Source organism: Schistocerca nitens, chromosome 9 (genome assembly GCF_023898315.1).
Source record: "Schistocerca nitens isolate TAMUIC-IGC-003100 chromosome 9, iqSchNite1.1, whole genome shotgun sequence".
In the NCBI taxonomy this organism is placed as follows: domain Eukaryota; kingdom Metazoa; phylum Arthropoda; class Insecta; order Orthoptera; family Acrididae; genus Schistocerca; species Schistocerca nitens.
The window spans coordinates 8,286,341-8,310,011 of NC_064622.1; positions in this window are offsets into that span (position 1 = coordinate 8,286,341).

The following is a 23,671-nucleotide window of genomic DNA, read 5'->3' on the forward strand; positions in this document are numbered from 1 at the left end:
AACTGATGTCCCTTTCTCCAAAAATGTACTCAATGGGATCGTAATGTTGCAACCACACACAAGTTGACCTGCTGTGAGGAAAAAACGCTTTAGTACTTTTCAAACATGAAAAAGGTCATTTTAAAATCAACATGAAGAACCACAATTCCAAAAGTATAAAACACACAAAAATGCTTACTCAAGAAAAAAAATGTATCGTACTAGGCACCCTCCTCCCGCCCTGTGGTGCAACTGATGTCCCTTTCTCCAAAAATGTACTCAATGGGATCGTAATGTTGCAACCACACACAAGTTGACCTGCTGTGAGGAAAAAACGCTTTAGTACATTTCAAACATGAAAAAGGTCATTTTAAAATCAACATGAAGAACCAAAATTCCGAAAGTATAAAACACACAAAAATGCTTACCGAAGAATAAAGAATGTATCGTACTAGGCACCCTCCTCCCGCCCTGTGGTGCAACTGATGTCCCTTTCTCCAAAAATGTACTCAATGGGATCGTAATGTTGCAACCACACACAAGTTGACCTGCTGTGAGGAAAAAACGCTTTAGTACATTTCAAACATGAAAAAGGTCATTTTAAAATCAACATGAAGAACCAAAATTCCAAAAGTATAAAACACACAAAAATGCTTACCCAGGAAAAAAAAATGTATCGTACTAGGCACCCTCCTCCCGCCCTGTGGTGCAACTGATGTCCCTTTCTCCAAAAATGTACTCAATGGGATCGTAATGTTGCAACCACACACAAGTTGACCTGCTGTGAGGAAAAAACGCTTTAGTACATTTCAAACATGAAAAAGGTCATTTTAAAATCAACATGAAGAACTAAAATTCCAAAAGTATAAAACACACAAAAATGCTTACCCAAGAAAAAAAAATGTATCGTACTAGGCACCCTCCTCCCGCCCTGTGGTGCAACTGATGTCCCTTTCTCCAAAAATGTACTCAATGGGATCGTAATGTTGCAACCACACACAAGTTGACCTGCTGTGAGGAAAAAACGCTTTAGTACATTTCAAACATGAAAAAGGTCATTTTAAAATCAACATGAAGAACCACAATTCCAAAAGTATAAAACACAGAAAAATGCTTACTCAAGGAAAAAAAAATGTATCGTACTAGGCACCCTCCTCCAGCCCTGTGGTGCAACTGATGTCCCTTTCTCCAAAAATGTACTCAATGGGATCGTAATGTTGCAACCACACACAAGTTGACCTGCTGTGAGGAAAAAACGCTTTAGTACATTTCAAACATGAAAAAGGTCATTTTAAAATCAACATGAAGAACCAAAATTCCAAAAGTATAAAATACACAAAAATGCATACCCAAGAAAAAAAAATGTATCGTACTAGGCACCCTCCTCCCGCCCTGTGGTGCAACTGATGTCCCTTTCTCCAAAAATGTACTCAATGGGATCGTAATGTTGCAACCACACACAAGTTGACCTGCTGTGAGGAAAAAACGCTTTAGTACATTTCAAACATGAAAAAGGTCATTTTAAAATTAACACGAAGAACCAAAATTCCAAAAGTATAAAACACAAAAAAATGCTTACCGAAGAAAAAAAAATGTATCGTACTAGGCACCCTCCTCCCGCCCTGTGGTGCAACTGATGTCCCTTTCTCCAAAAATGTACTCAATGGGATCGTAATGTTGCAACCACACACAAGTTGACCTGCTGTGAGGAAAAAACGCTTTAGTACATTTCAAACATGAAAAAGGTCATTTTAAAATCAACATGAAGAACCAAAATTCCGAAAGTATAAAACACAAAAAAATGCTTACCGAAGAAAAAAAAATGTATCGTACTAGGCACCCTCCTCCCGCCCTGTGGTGCAACTGATGTCCCTTTCTCCAAAAATGTACTCAATGGGATCGTAATGTTGCAACCACACACAAGTTGACCTGCTGTGAGGAAAAAACGCTTTAGTACATTTCAAACATGAAAAAGGTCATTTTAAAATCAACATGAAGAAACAAAATTCCGAAAGTATAAAACACACAAAAATGCTTACCGAAGAATAAAGAATGTATCGTACTAGGCACCCTCCTCCCGCCCTGTGGTGCAACTGATGTCCCTTTCTCCAAAAATGTACTCAATGGGATCGTAATGTTGCAACCACACACAAGTTGACCTGCTGTGAGGAAAAAACGCTTTAGTACATTTCAAACATGAAAAAGGTCATTTTAAAATCAACATGAAGAACCAAAATTCCAAAAGTATAAAACACACAAAAATGCTTACCGAAGAATAAAAAATGTATCGTACTAGGCACCCTCCTCCCGCCCTGTGGTGCAACTGATGTCCCTTTCTCCAAAAATGTACTCAATGGGATCGTAATGTTGCAACCACACACAAGTTGACCTGCTGTGAGGAAAAAACGCTTTAGTACATTTCAAACATGAAAAAGTTCATTTTAAAATCAACATGAAGAACCAAAATTCCAAAAGTATAAAACACACAAAAATGCTTACCCAAGAAAAAAAAATGTATCGTACTAGGCACCCTCCTCCCGCCCTGTGGTGCAACTGATGTCCCTTTCTCCAAAAATGTACTCAATGGGATCGTAATGTTGCAACCACACACAAGTTGACCTGCTGTGAGGAAAAAACGCTTTAGTACATTTCAAACATGAAAAAGGTCATTTTAAAATCAACATGAAGAACCAAAATTCCGAAAGTATAAAACACACAAAAATGCTTACCGAAGAATAAAGAATGTATCGTACTAGGCACCCTCCTCCCGCCCTGTGGTGCAACTGATGTCCCTTTCTCCAAAAATGTACTCAATGGGATCGTAATGTTGCAACCGCACACAAGTTGACCTGCTGTGAGGAAAAAACGCTTTAGTACATTTCAAACATGAAAAAGGTCATTTTAAAATCAACATGAAGAACCAAAATTCCAAAAGTATAAAACACACAAAAATGCTTACCCAGGAAAAAAAAATGTATCGTACTAGGCACCCTCCTCCCGCCCTGTGGTGCAACTGATGTCCCTTTCTCCAAAAATGTACTCAATGGGATCGTAATGTTGCAACCACACACAAGTTGACCTGCTGTGAGGAAAAAACGCTTTAGTACATTTCAAACATGAAAAAGGTCATTTTAAAATCAACATGAAGAACCAAAATTCCGAAAGTATAAAACACAAAAAAATGCTTACCGAAGAAAAAAAAATGTATCGTACTAGGCACCCTCCTCCCGCCCTGTGGTGCAACTGATGTCCCTTTCTCCAAAAATGTACTCAATGGGATCGTAATGTTGCAACCACACACAAGTTGACCTGCTGTGAGGAAAAAACGCTTTAGTACATTTCAAACATGAAAAAGGTCATTTTAAAATTAACACGAAGAACCAAAATTCCAAAAGTATAAAACACAAAAAAATGCTTACCGAAGAAAAAAAAATGTATCGTACTAGGCACCCTCCTCCCGCCCTGTGGTGCAACTGATGTCCCTTTCTCCAAAAATGTACTCAATGGGATCGTAATGTTGCAACCACACACAAGTTGACCTGCTGTGAGGAAAAAACGCTTTAGTACATTTCAAACATGAAAAAGGTCATTTTAAAATCAACATGAAGAACCAAAATTCCGAAAGTATAAAACACAAAAAAATGCTTACCGAAGAAAAAAAAATGTATCGTACTAGGCACCCTCCTCCCGCCCTGTGGTGCAACTGATGTCCCTTTCTCCAAAAATGTACTCAATGGGATCGTAATGTTGCAACCACACACAAGTTGACCTGCTGTGAGGAAAAAACGCTTTAGTACATTTCAAACATGAAAAAGGTCATTTTAAAATCAACATGAAGAACCAAAATTCCGAAAGTATAAAACACACAAAAATGCTTAACCAAGAAAAAAAAATGTATCGTACTAGGCACCCTCCTCCCGCCCTGTGGTGCAACTGATGTCCCTTTCTCCAAAAATGTACTCAATGGGATCGTAATGTTGCAACCACACACAAGTTGACCTGCTGTGAGGAAAAAACGCTTTAGTACATTTCAAACATGAAAAAGGTCATTTTAAAATCAACATGAAGAACCAAAATTCCGAAAGTATAAAACACACAAAAATGCTTACCGAAGAATAAAGAATGTATCGTACTAGGCACCCTCCTCCCGCCCTGTGGTGCAACTGATGTCCCTTTCTCCAAAAATGTACTCAATGGGATCGTAATGTTGCAACCGCACACAAGTTGACCTGCTGTGAGGAAAAAACGCTTTAGTACATTTCAAACATGAAAAAGGTCATTTTAAAATCAACATGAAGAACCAAAATTCCGAAAGTATAAAACACAAAAAAATGCTTACCGAAGAAAAAAAAATGTATCGTACTAGGCACCCTCCTCCTGCCCTGTGGTGCAACTGATGTCCCTTTCTCCAAAAATGTACTCAATGGGATCGTAATGTTGCAACCACACACAAGTTGACCTGCTGTGAGGAAAAAACGCTTTAGTACATTTCAAACATGAAAAAGGTCATTTTAAAATCAACATGAAGAACTAAAATTCCAAAAGTATAAAACACACAAAAATGCTTACCCAGGAAAAAAAAATGTATCGTACTAGGCACCCTCCTCCCGCCCTGTGGTGCAACTGATGTCCCTTTCTCCAAAAATGTACTCAATGGGATCGTAATGTTGCAACCACACACAAGTTGACCTGCTGTGAGGAAAAAACGCTTTAGTACATTTCAAACATGAAAAAGGTCATTTTAAAATCAACATGAAGAACCAAAATTCCAAAAGTATAAAACACACAAAAATGCTTACCCAAGAAAAAAAAATGTATCGTACTAGGCACCCTCCTCCCGCCCTGTGGTGCAACTGATGTCCCTTTCTCCAAAAATGTACTCAATGGGATCGTAATGTTGCAACCACACACAAGTTGACCTGCTGTGAGGAAAAAACGCTTTAGTACATTTCAAACATGAAAAAGGTCATTTTAAAATCAACATGAAGAACCAAAATTCCAAAAGTATAAAACACACAAAAATGCTTACCCAGGAAAAAAAAATGTATCGTACTAGGCACCCTCCTCCCGCCCTGTGGTGCAACTGATGTCCCTTTCTCCAAAAATGTACTCAATGGGATCGTAATGTTGCAACCACACACAAGTTGACCTGCTGTGAGGAAAAAACGCTTTAGTACATTTCAAACATGAAAAAGGTCATTTTAAAATCAACATGAAGAACCAAAATTCCGAAAGTATAAAACACAAAAAAATGCTTACCGAAGAAAAAAAAATGTATCGTACTAGGCACCCTCCTCCCGCCCTGTGGTGCAACTGATGTCCCTTTCTCCAAAAATGTACTCAATGGGATCGTAATGTTGCAACCACACACAAGTTGACCTGCTGTGAGGAAAAAACGCTTTAGTACATATCAAACATGAAAAAGGTCATTTTAAAATCAACACGAAGAACCAAAATTCCAAAGGTATAAAACACACAAAAATGCTTACCGAAGAAAAAAAAATGTATCGTACTAGGCACCCTCCTCCCGCCCTGTGGTGCAACTGATGTCCCTTTCTCCAAAAATGTACTCAATGGGATCGTAATGTTGCAACCACACACAAGTTGACCTGCTGTGAGGAAAAAACGCTTTAGTACATTTCAAACATGAAAAAGGTCATTTTAAAATCAACACGAAGAACCAAAATTCCAAAGGTATAAAACACACAAAAATGCTTACCGAAGAAAAAAAAATGTATCGTACTAGGCACCCTCCTCCCGCCCTGTGGTGCAACTGATGTCCCTTTCTCCAAAAATGTACTCAATGGGATCGTAATGTTGCAACCACACACAAGTTGACCTGCTGTGAGGAAAAAACGCTTTAGTACATTTCAAACATGAAAAATGTCATTTTAAAATCAACATGAAGAACCAAAATTCCAAAAGTATAAAACACTCAAAAATGCTTACCGAAGAAAAAAAAGTGTATCGTACTAGGCACTCTCCTCCCGCCCTGTGGTGCAACTGATGTCCCTTTCTCCAAAAATGTACTCAATGGGATCGTAATGTTGCAAACACACACAAGTTGACCTGCTGTAAGGAAAAAATGCTTTAGTACATTTCAAACATGAAAAAGGTCATTTTAAAATCAACATGAAGTACCAAAATTCCAAAAGTATAAAACACACAAAAATGCTTACCCAAGAAAAAAAAAATGTATCGTACTAGGCACCCTCCTCCCGCCCTGTGGTGCAACTGATGTCCCTTTCTCCAAAAATGTACTCAATGGGATCGTAATGTTGCAACCACACACAAGTTGACCTGCTGTGAGGAAAAAACGCTTTAGTACATTTCAAACATGAAAAAGGTCATTTTAAAATCAACATGAAGAACCAAAATTCCAAAAGTATATAACACACAAAAATGCTTACCGAAGAAAAAAAAATGTATCGTACTAGGCACCCTCCTCCCGCCCTGTGGTGCAACTGATGTCCCTTTCTCCAAAAATGTACTCAATGGGAGCGTAATGTTGCAACCACACACAAGTTGACCTGCTGTGAGGAAAAAACGCTTTAGTACATTTCAAACATGAAAAAGGTCATTTTAAAATCAACATGAAAAACCAAAATTCCAAAATTATAAAACAGAAAAAAATGCTTACCAAAGAAAGAAAATGTATCGTGCTCTGCACCCTCCTCCCTGGCCTGTGGTGAAACAGTGGTCAAAGTATAAAACTCTCCCCTGACCTTTCGTCTCCGACTATGGGAGACATCCTCGGAGGTACAGCTTGTATTTCAGCGTTGCACCGCATGCGTGACGATCGATTACTTTCAATCGACAATGCATACAATGCGCCCACATAATTGTTTCATGTAAAAAAATGTCTAATACAAATCCAACAGACTTAACACCCTCGAAGAACAGAAACATGACAAATTTTTGCAAGTACCTGTAAGCACAGCCGCTAGTGATAATACGTCAGTCTCATCCTGGGCTGCAAAAGAGGAGTATCTCTTACCTTCATGCCGAGTAGATTTCTGCTGGATGATGGAAACAGAAAAAAAATCTTCTGTTACAGAAGTTCTTTATAGAATATTGGAAGTTTCGAATTCGCCTTGTATGTAACTGCCGAAGGCGGAGCCAAAAATACAAGTCTTGCGAAGTGACAGCTACTTGTATACATACACCATTCAAAGAGCAGTTATTCCTTGCGGGAAAACAGAGAGTATTTAATACGTGGCGGGAAAACAATCAAAGAGTAAATATACGTGGCGGGAAAAACAATCTCGGAGCGAACATGACAAAAAGCTACGTATCAGTCGTACAGATTTTTGACATGAGCTCAAAATATATGTATTCGAGTAATGTACTGTTTTGTAAATAGCAACGTCGATTGCAGTAGCCCTCTGTCGACCTGTATGTTTACAGAAATTATGGCCAAATTCTTCAATCCATTTATAAAGACCAAAGATTCGAAATTCGTTTTTGCTTCACTCAGTGCCGTAACTTTAAATTTTTAGCTGACAGTTCGTTACACCGATAGCTAAACATGTACGCAAAAGATCTGTCAAATTTTACTTTTCCTTTGTTTGTTACAGACTTGCGTAATAAAGAAATAAACTTTTGCAAAACCCTTTGTTTATTTTCATAAAAAGCAACCGTTACACATGATTCATGTGGTTCTGGACTATTAACGATTTATTCCTATTGAGTATGTGGATTTTAAATGTAGTCTCACGGAAAGAGGTGTTACCAGGAACTAGGATATGTGTCAAAGACAAAATAGAAAACTCAGCATACCACAATTTATTCATAACCGACATTTGCTTGCCCAGTCGTACCTCAACAAGTTTTAATGATAACATAGTGAACGGTCTGCTACGAGCTCACATTGATTTCTTATCTCAGAGTATGTGCTCTATTGTGGTTAGCCGACATCAACAAGAACGAGAAACATCCCACTTGTCTACATCTACATCTACATGATTACTCTGCACTTCACAATTAAGTTCGTGGCAGAGGGTTCATCGAACCACCTTCGAGCTATTTCTGTACGGTTCCACTCTGTAACAGCGCACAGGAAAAACGAGCACTGTGCGAGCTCTGATCATGATTATGATTTCTCGCTATGTGGGTGGGTGCCAACAAAATATTTTCGCATTCGGAGGAGAATGTTGGTGATCGAAATTTCACGAGAAGATTCTACCGCAACGGAAAGCGCCTTTTAATGACTGTCACCCTAATTCGGGCATCATGTGCGCTGCACTCTCTCCCCTATTTCGCAACAATAAAAAACGAGCTGCCTTTCTTTGAACGTTTTCGATGTCCTGCGTCAGTCCCACCTGATGCGGATCACACACCGCACATCAATACTCCAGAAGAGAGCGCACAAGCAAGATGTACGCAGTCTCTTTAGTCGATCTGTTGCATTTTCTACATTCTCTACCAATAAATCGCAGTCTTCAGTTTGCTTTACCCACAGCATTATCTATATGACCATTCCAACTGAAGTTATTCGTAACTGTAATCCGCAAGAATTTAGTTGAGTTTACAGCCTTTAGATTCGTGTGATTCATATCGTAACCGAAATTTAGCGGATTTCTTTTAGTACTCATGTGAATAACTTCACACTTCTCTTTATTCAGGCTCAACTGCCACTTTTTTGCACCATACAGATATTTTATCGAATTCCTTTTGGTCATCTTTTGACTTACAAGACGGTAAATGTCAGTATTTTCTGCAAACAATCTAGGAGGGCCTAAACACTTCCTTGGGAAACACCATACATTACCTCTATTTTACTAGATGATTTTACATCAGTTACTATGAACTGTGACTTGCCCAACAGGAACACACGAATCCAGCCGCACAACTGACACGATACTTTATAGGCACGCGAGTTGATTAGAAGACACTTGTGAGGAACGGTGCCGAAAGCCTTCTGGAAATATAAAAATACGGAATCAGTTTAACAACCCCTGTCGACAGCACTCATTACTTCATGAGAACAGAGAGCTAGTTGTGTTTCACAAGAACGATGTTTCCTGAATCCGTGCTATTGGTAGAGCTAGTTGTGTTTCACAAGAACGATGTTTCCTGAATCCGTGCTATTAGTCAGTAAATCGTTTTCTTCGACATAATTCATTATGTTTGAACACAGAGTACGTTCCAAAAGCCTACTGCAAATGGACGTTAGTGATAGGGGTCTGTTATTCAACGGATTACTCATGTTTCCTTTCTCGATGCGAATTGTACGACTTTCCAGTCCTTAGGTACAGATTTTTCAATGAGCGAGCGTTTGTGTATCATTGTTAGATGCGGAACTGTTGCTGAAAGGAATCCGACTGGTATGCAATTTGGACCGGATACCTTGCCTTTATTAAGTGATTTAAGATGCTTCACTACACTGATGATATCTACTTCTAAGAAACTCATGTTGGCAGGTGTTCTGGATTCGAATTCTCGAAGATTTACTTCGCCCCATTTGGTGAACGAGTTTCTGAAAACCGTGTTTAATAACTCTGATTTAGAGGCACTGTCATCAGTGGCATAGCCATTGTTATTGCGCGGAAAATTATTACACACGCTATGTGATCAAAAGAATCCCGCGCGTTGTCTGCGCGCATTGTCACGGTCCGTGCGGCTACCCCCGTCGGCGGTTCGAGTCCGCACTCGGGCATTGGTATGTGTGTTGACCATAGCGTTAGTTAGTTTAAGTAGTATGTAGGCTTAGGGACCGATGACCTAAGTAGTTTGGTACTATAAGACCTTACCACGAATGTCTTTAATAGTATCCTGACACCCCCAAAAACATACCTTTTCATGTTTGGTGCACTGTGCTGCCACCTACTGCCAGGTACTCCACATCAGCGACCTCAGTAGTCATTAGACATCGTGAGAGAGCAGAAAGCGGAACTCACGGACTTTGATCGCAGTCAGGCGTATGGGTGTCACTTGTGTCATACGTCTCTATGCGATATTTCCACCACAGTACTAAACATCCACAGATCCACTGTTTCCGATGTGATAGTGAAGTGGAAACGTGGAGGGACAAGTATAGCACAAAATCGTACAGGCCGACCTCGTCTGTTGACTAACAGAGACCGCCGACAGTTGAAGAGGGTCGTAATGTGTTATAGGCAGACATCTATCCAGACCCACACAGAAATTTCAAACTGCATCAGGATTCACTGCAAGTACTATGGCAGTTAGGTGGGAGGTGAGAAAACGCATTTCGTGGTCGAGCGGCTGCTCATAAGTCACACATCACGCCGGTAAATGCCAAACGTAGTCTCGCTTGGTGTAAGGAGCGTAAACATTGGACGATTGAACAGTGGAAAAACGTTGTGTGGAGTGACGAATCACGCTACACAATGTGGCGATCCGAAGGCACGGTGTGGGTATGGCGAATGCCCAGTGAACTTGATCTGCCAGCGTGTGTAGTGCAACGTTAAAATTTGAATGTGGTGGTGTTATGGTATGGTCGTGTGTTTCATGGAGAGGGCTAGCACCCTTTGTTGTTTTGCGTGGCGCTACCACAGCACAGGCCTATATTGATGTTTTAAGCAGTTTGTTGTTTCCCACTGGTGAAGAGCAATTTGGGAATGGCGATTGCATCTTTCAACACCACCGAGCACCTGTTCATAATGCATGGCATGTGGCGGAGTGGTTACACGACAATAACATCCCTGTAATGGACCGGCCTGCCCAGAGTCCTCACCTGAATTCTATAGAACAGCTTTGGGATGTTTTGGAACGCCATTTCGTACCAGGTCTTACCGACCGACATCGATACCTTTCCTCAGTGCAGCACTCCGTGAAAAATGGGTTGCCATTCCCCAAGAAGCCTTCCAGCACCTGATTGAACGTATGCCTGTGAGAGTGGAAGCTGTCATCAAGGCTAAGGGTGGGCCAACACCATGCTGAATTCCAGCATTACCGATGGAGGGCGCCACAAACTTGTAAGTCATTTTCAGCCAGATGTCCGGATAGTCATGTAGTGTAAGGGTCACTTAAAAAGTTTCCGTTTGAGGAGCTGCTGCAGCCTATATGCAACATCGCGCGACTCGGATGAGAGTATACAAGCACCAACATGTTGGTAAGGGGTTAGTGTGACATTCGTGTCTTCCCGACACTCGTGTTGTAAATGAGGAAACCTGAAATACGACGACGTTATTACCAAATGTGTCCAAAAGCACCAACCTTTTGTTATTCTGTTCGTGACTGCTGAAGGACGAACACCAGTAGACATCCACCAGAGAATGGAGAATGTGCCGTTGTGGAATGGTGCAAGACTTTTTGTGCTGGTCGCGATTCGACACGAGGCACACTTCGAACTGGGAATCCAGCCTCATTTCAAGGAACCTGTGGCGTCCACCAAGGGGGAACATTATCTGTGCAACGCTCGAGACTGTGTAGGATTTTGCTTCGATGGATGTTCTACAATGGCGGGCAGAGAGAGCGGTGTACAAGCTATTTTAAGACAGAACATTATCGATCCTCACACTTTCTTCGGTCAAGCCACAAACTCAATCTTGTGGCTTGCTGTGTCGTCTGAACAAGACACAGTCAGGGCAAAATCACCACAGGCGCAAAGATGCGAGCCGTGCCGCTGCCGTAGAGACTCGCCTCTTGCGACGCTGAAGACGAAGATATCGACTTCGCCTCGGCCAGTTGCCGGCCGAGTACAGTCCGCCAATGACCGGACGGCAACGGATGGAAGGCTAATCGAAAGACAAAAGAGCAGCTCTCGCCCACTTGGTTACAGACCATCGTCCAGTCCTGACTTAGTCAGGGAGCGTCGTTTAGAGAACTCTTAGCGAACAGAGTGTTGTTGTCGGCCGCGGTGGCCGTGCGGTTCTAGGCGCTTCAGTCCGGAACCGCGCGACTGCTATGGTCGCAGGTTCGAATCCTTAGGTTTAAGTAGTTCTAAGTTCTAGGGGACTGATGACCTCAGATGTTAAGTCCCATAGTGCTCAGAGCCATTTGAACCAAGACTGTTGTTGTAATTGGATTTGCTATGTACTGTGAGGTTTACCTACAATTATTTGCATTTAGCCATTGAGGGTCTTTTTTGTGTTATATTACAAGCAGTTTTGCCGACTTCATTGTTCAACAAGTCACAAACATAAATCAACCTTTTCAACTTTAATTGTGTCACTTCGTTTCTAATTTGTTAGGGTGTTGTAGAACGTATTCTGCTACCTGGCCCTGGCACGTAGCTGTGTAATAGTGGCAGGGCGAAATTGTCTTAGCAGTGTACCGCACCAGAAGCCGTTTCACCAACTCACAAGCTCGACCTCCACAGCAGTAGCGACGAAGGTTTACAAAATGGGTTACGATACAAACACAGTGCCGAAAATTAGGAATATTGTTGCCATTGTAAAAGACACTATAAACATTTTTAGAGAATCAACTACACGCTGGAAATATGCTTCGAATTTATCACGAATGTATAAGATGAGATGGCCTGAGAAATATGAAACCACCAGACTATTTTCTCAACATCCTGGGAGCTGGAAAAAAAATTTCTGCAGACGGATATTATGCAACGAGAGTGTCTGTGTATCAATTACATTCAGCCAAACCAGTGTTGATCTTAGCTTTACAAACAATAACCAAGTGCTCAGCAGTTTTGGAACCAGTAGTTCATGTCCAACTATCTAACAAGTCTATAGATATGACCTTGGCGCGGGAAAACACAGGAATCCTTGACGTTCTCAGTAACGACCGGAAGGAAGCAGATAGAATAATTACAGAATTGCTTGGAAAAACACGAACTACTGTAGGGGATCATACAGTGTAAGCTTTCACGGCCAGTATTGTACTCACTTAAAACTTCCGGGCTGATAGGTCGTGGTGGAAGTATAAAACTCTCCCCTGACGTTTCGTCTCCGACTGCGGGAGACATCCTCGGAGGTACAGCTTGGATGTCAGCGTTGCACCGCAAGCGTGACGATCGATTACTTTCAATCGAGAATGTTGGCATTACCAGAGACAATCTCACGGCCGACGCCACGTGATCGACAGTGGCGCCCTCTGTACTGCCTGTATAATCAGCACTTCCTCGAGTTCTCTTAGCAGTTCGCCGCTGTACCTCCGAGGATGTCTTCCCCAGTCGAAGGCGAAACGTCAGGGGAGAGTTTTATACTTCGACCACGGCCTATCAGCCCGTAAGTTTTAAGTGAATACTGTAGAGGAATTGAAAACAGAAATTAATGTTCTATATTCTGGATGCAAGCAAAGATTCAGAAGCAATCCGGAAAATGACACCGAATACTGGCGTCGTTCACTGATAATACAATATGTCGAATCGCTCATATGACAAACCGTGCAGATGAGATATCGATTTTGTAATATGCAGTAATACTGATAAAGCACTTTGAATGAGATAATTTGCCTCGGAAAGTTTTCACAGTGGTTGGCAGAAAATAATGGACATCCAATATTCCGTTTAAGTAATTATTACATTATCCTACCCAAAGTTTCAAATCAAAGTGTACAATTTTACCCCAAACAGGGCAGCACTATTTGTGATGAACGTATACGCCACTAGAAGGAAAGTGCTTGTTTCTCCCTAGGGTCATGCCTGCCTTACACGTGTGAATATCTGTGGGCTATCGGCAGGACCAGGTCGGGCAAGGATCATTTAATACCTTTTAAATGCCCAACACTCGGCCAATCAGCAAAATCATTTATGCGTGTTGAATTAGATAGTGTTTTAGTATTTATTTCTGTTTCCTTTCTTTTTAATGTCATCACCGCCTACTTTGGATGGTCGAGATCAACCACTCTTGCTCCACCATTTCCTTCACCATCCGGGTCCGTGCAACAGCGCCCCTGTCATCCCAGTCTCGATGCGTTCGGAACTGGGAAACTAAAAGACGGCGTCTGAGTCAGACCTGTCACTCCTACGGTTTTATGCAGAGCTGGACTGAGTAACGTCTGCTAAGCTTAGCGCTCGCAGACGTCAGGCAGTTAGCTTGGACCAAGGTCAACATAACCTCATTCAAACATAAGTCGATTTGTGTCTGCATCATAAAGTCGTTCTTGATTGAAAATGTCAGTTTACGAGCCTAATTCTCGTCATTTGCGGAGGTGTTACTGTTTTGTTTCAGTATGAAGAAAACAGCGGTTGAGTATCATCGAATGCTCTTAAGTACTTATGGTAAGGACGCTATTAGCGACAGAACGTGTTGTGAGTGGTTTCAACGCTTCAAGAACGGTGGGTTCTAATGTCGTAGACCGGCATAGTGGTGGAAGAGAGAATGTTTTCGAGGATGCAGAACTGGAGACATTGCTGAGTGAAGACTCGCGTCAAACTCAAGAAGAATTGGCACGATTAGTGTGAGTGACACAGTAAGCCATTTCAAAACGTCTCAAGGCTATGGGCATGATTCAGAAAGATGGATCGTGGGTCCCGTGTGAGCTGAAACCGAGAGACGTTGAATGGCGTTTGTGTGTCTGTGAAGAGTTGCTTCAGAGGCAAAAACGGAAGGAATTTCTGCATCGTATTGTGACCGGAGACGAAAAATGGGTTCATTATGATAACCCTAAACGCAAATCAGTGGGACATCCCGGCCATGCTTCCACGTCGACGGCCAAACCGAATATTCACGGCTCGAAGATCACGCTCTGCATTTGGTGGGACCAGCTCGGCGTCGTGTACTACGAGGTGGTAAAACCAAGTGAAACAATCACAGGTGCTCGTTATCAAACGCAGTTAATGCGTTTGAGCAGAGCATTAAAAGACAAACGGCCGCAATTCAGCGAGAGACTCGATAAAGTGAATTTCCAGCCCGACAACGATCGACCCCACATTGCAAAAAGAGGTCAAAATGTACTTGGAAACGTTAAAATGGGAAGTCCTACCCCACCCGCCATATTCGCCAGACATTGCTCTCTCTGACTATCACCTGTTTAGATCAATGGTGCATGGCCTCGCTAACCAACACTTCCGATCTCATGAAGAAATCACAAATTGGATCGATCTGTGGATCGCTTCAAAAGATGAACAATTTTTTCGAAGCGGGATTCGTACACTGTCCGAAAGGTGAGAGAAAGTAGTGGCCAGCGATGAAAAATACTTTGAATGAGACATGAGTAACCACCAAATGTTGGGGAAAAAACGGCGGAAGCAAAGTTGCAGAGCTTGTATTTGCCATGCACATATAAAATTAATTTTCAGGGTTATTATGGGCTCATGTGCTGCTCAAAGTATTTTAAAGAAGAACCGTCTTACGTGTATGTAATAGTGTAATCTACTGGCAGTTATGGGTAATACAAGTATTGAAGCCCACCTAGAATTAGGCTCTATAAGTTTCCGGCCTGGCCTTGAATACGAGGGCGAAGGGCAGCTAGCGACATCTTCCAGTAGATGCTCGCACAAACTGCAGCCCGCTGCTAGCCTCAGTCGTATGGTGACACTCGTTTCAGTAAGGCGTTGCTTGCTGCGGCGCTGCAATGGATAAAGTCGAGTACCGTGCAGGGATAAAGTTCCTCGGGTTTCCACTGGCTGTGTCCACTTGGATGGTATTATGGTGATGCTTCCCCTTCATACTTCACAGTGAAGGAATGGTCTAAACAGTTTCGTCTAGGCAGAGAGAGAGAGAGTTGGTGATCGCCTCCGCCCCCGCCCCCGCCCCCGCCCCTTCACCCATCTGTCTGCACCCCCCCCCCCCTCCATGCCCATATGCCTTTGTACTCTATAGTGCAGTGTTTACCGTGAGTGTTCAGTGTTGTGCGTCCCCTTTTGGAAGTGCCGCATACAGAACCAGACTGTCGCCGTGTTTTTTAATTGTGCCTGGCTATTTCCTAAGTTTTTTTAATCAGCATCACTGACCTCTTTGTTTTTTATGTTCTCTTCACAACTTTTTCGCCATGTACCAGTTTTAAACAGTCACCGTTTTATCACCTCTTTTTATTGTTATGTCTCCTCATTATGTTTTTAACTTTATCTGTAGGCTGCAGAGCGGTGTATTACACTGCTGCCAGCCCGCCCCCCTCCATCTGGGGGGGGGGAGGGGGGAGAGCCGACATATAATAAAAAAAAAGTTGCTGATGACCACCTGTTGGTCGGCCAGCTGAGATGGTGACTGAGAAAGCTATAGCTATTTCTGAAAGTGAAGTTCTGAGCGACAGGCGGTTGAAAGTTAAGGACATTGCACCAAGGTTAGAGTTATCTAAAACAAGCGTTTTCCGGGTCGTGCATGGTCATTTTCACATGAAAAAGGTTAGTGCAAGTTGGATGCCCAGACTTCTCTTTGCAGTGCAGAAGGAACAGTGCGTGACTCGTGCACCGAGGTTTTGGAGCTGTGCCGTAGCTACCACAAAGAAGTTCTGGAATGTGTGTTACAGGGGATGAATCTATGGTTCTTTATTACGATCTTCTGTCCAAAACAGAATCTCTTGAATGGCATAAACCAGATGATGCTCCTCAAAGAAAGGCGAGGGCTACTCAGTCCACAAAGAAGGTCACGGAACAATCTTCTGCGATTCCAGAGGAATTCTTACAGTTCATTTCAAAGAAAGGTATACCACTGTGAACGCACAGTACTATGCTTCACTTATGCACAAATAACGCGAGTCCAACATACTACAGGTGTGATGAAGGCTGTGTCTGCACAAATAACGCGAGTCCAACATACTACAGGGGTGATGAAGGCTGTGACATGGTATTCGTCTTCTCCACGGCACTGCGCCACTGCGCACAGGGGCAGTTGCGAAGGCTGCAATAAAGGAATGTGGCTTCTACGAGACTGACCACCCACCTGTAGTCCAGATCTAGCCAACAATGACTACTCCTCTTCTCCAAACTAAAGAAAGTTCTTCGAAGAAGGCCATCTGTTGTGGCCGAGCGGTTGTAGGCTCTTCAGTCTGGAATCGCGCGACCGCTACGGTCGTAGGTTAAAATCCTGCCTCGGGCATGGATGTGTGTGATGTCTTTACGTTAGTTAGGTTTAAGTAGTTCTAAGTTCTAGCGGACTGATGGCCTCGGATGTCAAGTCCCATAGTGCTCAGAGCCATTTGAGCCATTTCTTCGAAGAAGAAATTTGATGATGATAAAGTGAAAGCTACTGTAATGGGACATTTTGCCGACACAGTATAAGATTATTTTTTGAAAGACATAGAGGTGTGAAAAGTATATTGACATAAAGAGTGGTTAGGTTGAAACATAGTACCATTGAATGTAGTCAGGCAAGAGAGTTGTGGGACCTACGTCGTATAAGTAAACACCGTCTAAATAGCTGTTGATTCACTACTGCTTATTTGATATAGAGTTCCATTCGTAATCCACCTCATCGGCATCTCTGTTTATGCATAAAGAATACGTTATTCCGAAACATGAGATACTTTGTCTCTGTTGTGGCTGTTCCGAATATGTAGAGACGTGCAGGGCGTGGAACCATAAGAACAACGCAATATCATGTACGTCTCCAAGGAAATGTTTCGTGTTGAATGCAGGGTGAAACATTGACGAGGGTGAGAAAATTTCAGATAAATCTGGTTAACTCACCCACAGCAAACTAACAAAACATGGTAACATACGTGTACGTAACTTTGTGTTTGTGAGAATGAAGCCATCTTCAAAATAGTTTCGATTATCGAACGTTTTTTCTTCATAAGTGGCGGAACGACAGTAACTGTCTCCTAGAAAATGTTTCGTGTTGAATGCAGGGTGAAAGACTGATGAAGGTGAGAAACTTCATATAAATCTGATTAACGTCACCCACAGCAAACTAACAAAACATGGTAACATACGTGTACGTAACTTTGTGTTTGTGAGAATGAAGCCATCTTCAAAATAGTTTCGATTATCGAACGTTTTTTCTTCATAAGTGGCGGAACGACAGTAACTGTCTCCTAGAAAATGTTTCGTGTTGAATGCAGGGTGAAAGACTGATGAAGGTGAGAAACTTCATATAAATCTGATTAACGTCACCCACAGCAAACTAACAAAACATGGTAACATACGTGTACGTAACTTTGTGTTTGTGAGAATGAAGCCATCTTCAAAATAGTTTCGATTATCGAACGTTTTTTCTTCATAAGTGGCGGAACGACAGTAACTGTCTCCTAGAAAATGTTTCGTGTTGAATGCAGGGTGAAAGACTGATGAAGGTGAGAAACTTCATATAAATCTGATTAACGTCACCCACAGCAAACTAACAAAACATGGTAACATACGTGTACGTAACTTTGTGTTTGTGAGAATGAAGCCATCTTCAAAATAGTTTCGATTATCGAACGTTTTTTCTTCATAAGTGGCGGAACGACAGTAACTGTCTCCTAGAAAATGTTTCGTGTTGAATGCAGGGTGAAAGACTGATGAAGGTGAGAAACTTCATATAAATCTGATTAACGTCACCCACAGCAAACTAACAAAACATGGTAACATACGTGTACGTAACTTTGTGTTTGTGAGAATGAAGCCATCTTCAAAATAGTTTCGATTATCGAACGTTTTTTCTTCATAAGTGGCGGAACGACAGTAACTGTCTCCTAGAAAATGTTTCGTGTTGAATGCAGGGTGAAAGACTGATGAAGGTGAGAAACTTCATATAAATCTGATTAACGTCACCCACAGCAAACTAACAAAACATGGTAACATACGTGTACGTAACTTTGTGTTTGTGAGAATGAAGCCATCTTCAAAATAGTTTCGATTATCGAACGTTTTTTCTTCATAAGTGGCGGAACGACAGTAACTGTCTCCTAGAAAATGTTTCGTGTTGAATGCAGGGTGAAAGACTGATGAAGGTGAGAAACTTCATATAAATCTGATTAACGTCACCCACAGCAAACTAACAAAACATGGTAACATACGTGTACGTAACTTTGTGTTTGTGAGAATGAAGCCATCTTCAAAATAGTTTCGATTATCGAACGTTTTTTCTTCATAAGTGGCGGAACGACAGTAACTGTCTCCTAGAAAATGTTTCGTGTTGAATGCAGGGTGAAAGACTGATGAAGGTGAGAAACTTCATATAAATCTGATTAACGTCACCCACAGCAAACTAACAAAACATGGTAACATACGTGTACGTAACTTTGTGTTTGTGAGAATGAAGCCATCTTCAAAATAGTTTCGATTATCGAACGTTTTTTCTTCATAAGTGGCGGAACGACAGTAACTGTCTCCTAGAAAATGTTTCGTGTTGAATGCAGGGTGAAAGACTGATGAAGGTGAGAAACTTCATATAAATCTGATTAACGTCACCCACAGCAAACTAACAAAACATGGTAACATACGTGTACGTAACTTTGTGTTTGTGAGAATGAAGCCATCTTCAAAATAGTTTCGATTATCGAACGTTTTTTCTTCATAAGTGGCGGAACGACAGTAACTGTCTCCTAGAAAATGTTTCGTGTTGAATGCAGGGTGAAAGACTGATGAAGGTGAGAAACTTCATATAAATCTGATTAACGTCACCCACAGCAAACTAACAAAACATGGTAACATACGTGTACGTAACTTTGTGTTTGTGAGAATGAAGCCATCTTCAAAATAGTTTCGATTATCGAACGTTTTTTCTTCATAAGTGGCGGAACGACAGTAACTGTCTCCTAGAAAATGTTTCGTGTTGAATGCAGGGTGAAAGACTGATGAAGGTGAGAAACTTCATATAAATCTGATTAACGTCACCCACAGCAAACTAACAAAACATGGTAACATACGTGTACGTAACTTTGTGTTTGTGAGAATGAAGCCATCTTCAAAATAGTTTCGATTATCGAACGTTTTTTCTTCATAAGTGGCGGAACGACAGTAACTGTCTCCTAGAAAATGTTTCGTGTTGAATGCAGGGTGAAAGACTGATGAAGGTGAGAAACTTCATATAAATCTGATTAACGTCACCCACAGCAAACTAACAAAACATGGTAACATACGTGTACGTAACTTTGTGTTTGTGAGAATGAAGCCATCTTCAAAATAGTTTCGATTATCGAACGTTTTTTCTTCATAAGTGGCGGAACGACAGTAACTGTCTCCTAGAAAATGTTTCGTGTTGAATGCAGGGTGAAAGACTGATGAAGGTGAGAAACTTCATATAAATCTGATTAACGTCACCCACAGCAAACTAACAAAACATGGTAACATACGTGTACGTAACTTTGTGTTTGTGAGAATGAAGCCATCTTCAAAATAGTTTCGATTATCGAACGTTTTTTCTTCATAAGTGGCGGAACGACAGTAACTGTCTCCTAGAAAATGTTTCGTGTTGAATGCAGGGTGAAAGACTGATGAAGGTGAGAAACTTCATATAAATCTGATTAACGTCACCCACAGCAAACTAACAAAACATGGTAACATACGTGTACGTAACTTTGTGTTTGTGAGAATGAAGCCATCTTCAAAATAGTTTCGATTATCGAACGTTTTTTCTTCATAAGTGGCGGAACGACAGTAACTGTCTCCTAGAAAATGTTTCGTGTTGAATGCAGGGTGAAAGACTGATGAAGGTGAGAAACTTCATATAAATCTGATTAACGTCACCCACAGCAAACTAACAAAACATGGTAACATACGTGTACGTAACTTTGTGTTTGTGAGAATGAAGCCATCTTCAAAATAGTTTCGATTATCGAACGTTTTTTCTTCATAAGTGGCGGAACGACAGTAACTGTCTCCTAGAAAATGTTTCGTGTTGAATGCAGGGTGAAAGACTGATGAAGGTGAGAAACTTCATATAAATCTGATTAACGTCACCCACAGCAAACTAACAAAACATGGTAACATACGTGTACGTAACTTTGTGTTTGTGAGAATGAAGCCATCTTCAAAATAGTTTCGATTATCGAACGTTTTTTCTTCATAAGTGGCGGAACGACAGTAACTGTCTCCTAGAAAATGTTTCGTGTTGAATGCAGGGTGAAAGACTGATGAAGGTGAGAAACTTCATATAAATCTGATTAACGTCACCCACAGCAAACTAACAAAACATGGTAACATACGTGTACGTAACTTTGTGTTTGTGAGAATGAAGCCATCTTCAAAATAGTTTCGATTATCGAACGTTTTTTCTTCATAAGTGGCGGAACGACAGTAACTGTCTCCTAGAAAATGTTTCGTGTTGAATGCAGGGTGAAAGACTGATGAAGGTGAGAAACTTCATATAAATCTGATTAACGTCACCCACAGCAAACTAACAAAACATGGTAACATACGTGTACGTAACTTTGTGTTTGTGAGAATGAAGCCATCTTCAAAATAGTTTCGATTATCGAACGTTTTTTCTTCATAAGTGGCGGAACGACAGTAACTGTCTCCTAGAAAATGTTTCGTGTTGAATGCAGGGTGAAAGACTGATGAAGGTGAGAAACTTCATATAAATCTGATTAACGTCACCCACAGCAAACTAACAAAACATGGTAACATACGTGTACGTAACTTTGTGTTTGTGAGAATGAAGCCATCTTCAAAATAGTTTCGATTATCGAACGTTTTTTCTTCATAAGTGGCGGAACGACAGTAACTGTCTCCTAGAAAATGTTTCGTGTTGAATGCAGGGTGAAAGACTGATGAAGGTGAGAAACTTCATATAAATCTGATTAACGTCACCCACAGCAAACTAACAAAACATGGTAACATACGTGTACATAACTTTGTGTTTGTGAGAATGAAGCCATCTTCAAAATAGTTTCGATTATCGAACGTTTTTTCTTCATAAGTGGCGGAACGACAGTAACTGTCTCCTAGAAAATGTTTCGTGTTGAATGCAGGGTGAAAGACTGATGAAGGTGAGAAACTTCATATAAATCTGATTAACGTCACCCACAGCAAACTAACAAAACATGGTAACATACGTGTACGTAACTTTGTGTTTGTGAGAATGAAGCCATCTTCAAAATAGTTTCGATTATCGAACGTTTTTTCTTCATAAGTGGCGGAACGACAGTAACTGTCTCCTAGAAAATGTTTCGTGTTGAATGCAGGGTGAAAGACTGATGAAGGTGAGAAACTTCATATAAATCTGATTAACGTCACCCACAGCAAACTAACAAAACATGGTAACATACGTGTACGTAACTTTGTGTTTGTGAGAATGAAGCCATCTTCAAAATAGTTTCGATTATCGAACGTTTTTTCTTCATAAGTGGCGGAACGACAGTAACTGTCTCCTAGAAAATGTTTCGTGTTGAATGCAGGGTGAAAGACTGATGAAGGTGAGAAACTTCATATAAATCTGATTAACGTCACCCACAGCAAACTAACAAAACATGGTAACATACGTGTACGTAACTTTGTGTTTGTGAGAATGAAGCCATCTTCAAAATAGTTTCGATTATCGAACGTTTTTTCTTCATAAGTGGCGGAACGACAGTAACTGTCTCCTAGAAAATGTTTCGTGTTGAATGCAGGGTGAAAGACTGATGAAGGTGAGAAACTTCATATAAATCTGATTAACGTCACCCACAGCAAACTAACAAAACATGGTAACATACGTGTACGTAACTTTGTGTTTGTGAGAATGAAGCCATCTTCAAAATAGTTTCGATTATCGAACGTTTTTTCTTCATAAGTGGCGGAACGACAGTAACTGTCTCCTAGAAAATGTTTCGTGTTGAATGCAGGGTGAAAGACTGATGAAGGTGAGAAACTTCATATAAATCTGATTAACGTCACCCACAGCAAACTAACAAAACATGGTAACATACGTGTACGTAACTTTGTGTTTGTGAGAATGAAGCCATCTTCAAAATAGTTTCGATTATCGAACGTTTTTTCTTCATAAGTGGCGGAACGACAGTAACTGTCTCCTAGAAAATGTTTCGTGTTGAATGCAGGGTGAAAGACTGATGAAGGTGAGAAACTTCATATAAATCTGATTAACGTCACCCACAGCAAACTAACAAAACATGGTAACATACGTGTACGTAACTTTGTGTTTGTGAGAATGAAGCCATCTTCAAAATAGTTTCGATTATCGAACGTTTTTTCTTCATAAGTGGCGGAACGACAGTAACTGTCTCCTAGAAAATGTTTCGTGTTGAATGCAGGGTGAAAGACTGATGAAGGTGAGAAACTTCATATAAATCTGATTAACGTCACCCACAGCAAACTAACAAAACATGGTAACATACGTGTACGTAACTTTGTGTTTGTGAGAATGAAGCCATCTTCAAAATAGTTTCGATTATCGAACGTTTTTTCTTCATAAGTGGCGGAACGACAGTAACTGTCTCCTAGAAAATGTTTCGTGTTGAATGCAGGGTGAAAGACTGATGAAGGTGAGAAACTTCATATAAATCTGATTAACGTCACCCACAGCAAACTAACAAAACATGGTAACATACGTGTACGTAACTTTGTGTTTGTGAGAATGAAGCCATCTTCAAAATAGTTTCGATTATCGAACGTTTTTTCTTCATAAGTGGCGGAACGACAGTAACTGTCTCCTAGAAAATGTTTCGTGTTGAATGCAGGGTGAAAGACTGATGAAGGTGAGAAACTTCATATAAATCTGATTAACGTCACCCACAGCAAACTAACAAAACATGGTAACATACGTGTACGTAACTTTGTGTTTGTGAGAATGAAGCCATCTTCAAAATAGTTTCGATTATCGAACGTTTTTTCTTCATAAGTGGCGGAACGACAGTAACTGTCTCCTAGAAAATGTTTCGTGTTGAATGCAGGGTGAAAGACTGATGAAGGTGAGAAACTTCATATAAATCTGATTAACGTCACCCACAGCAAACTAACAAAACA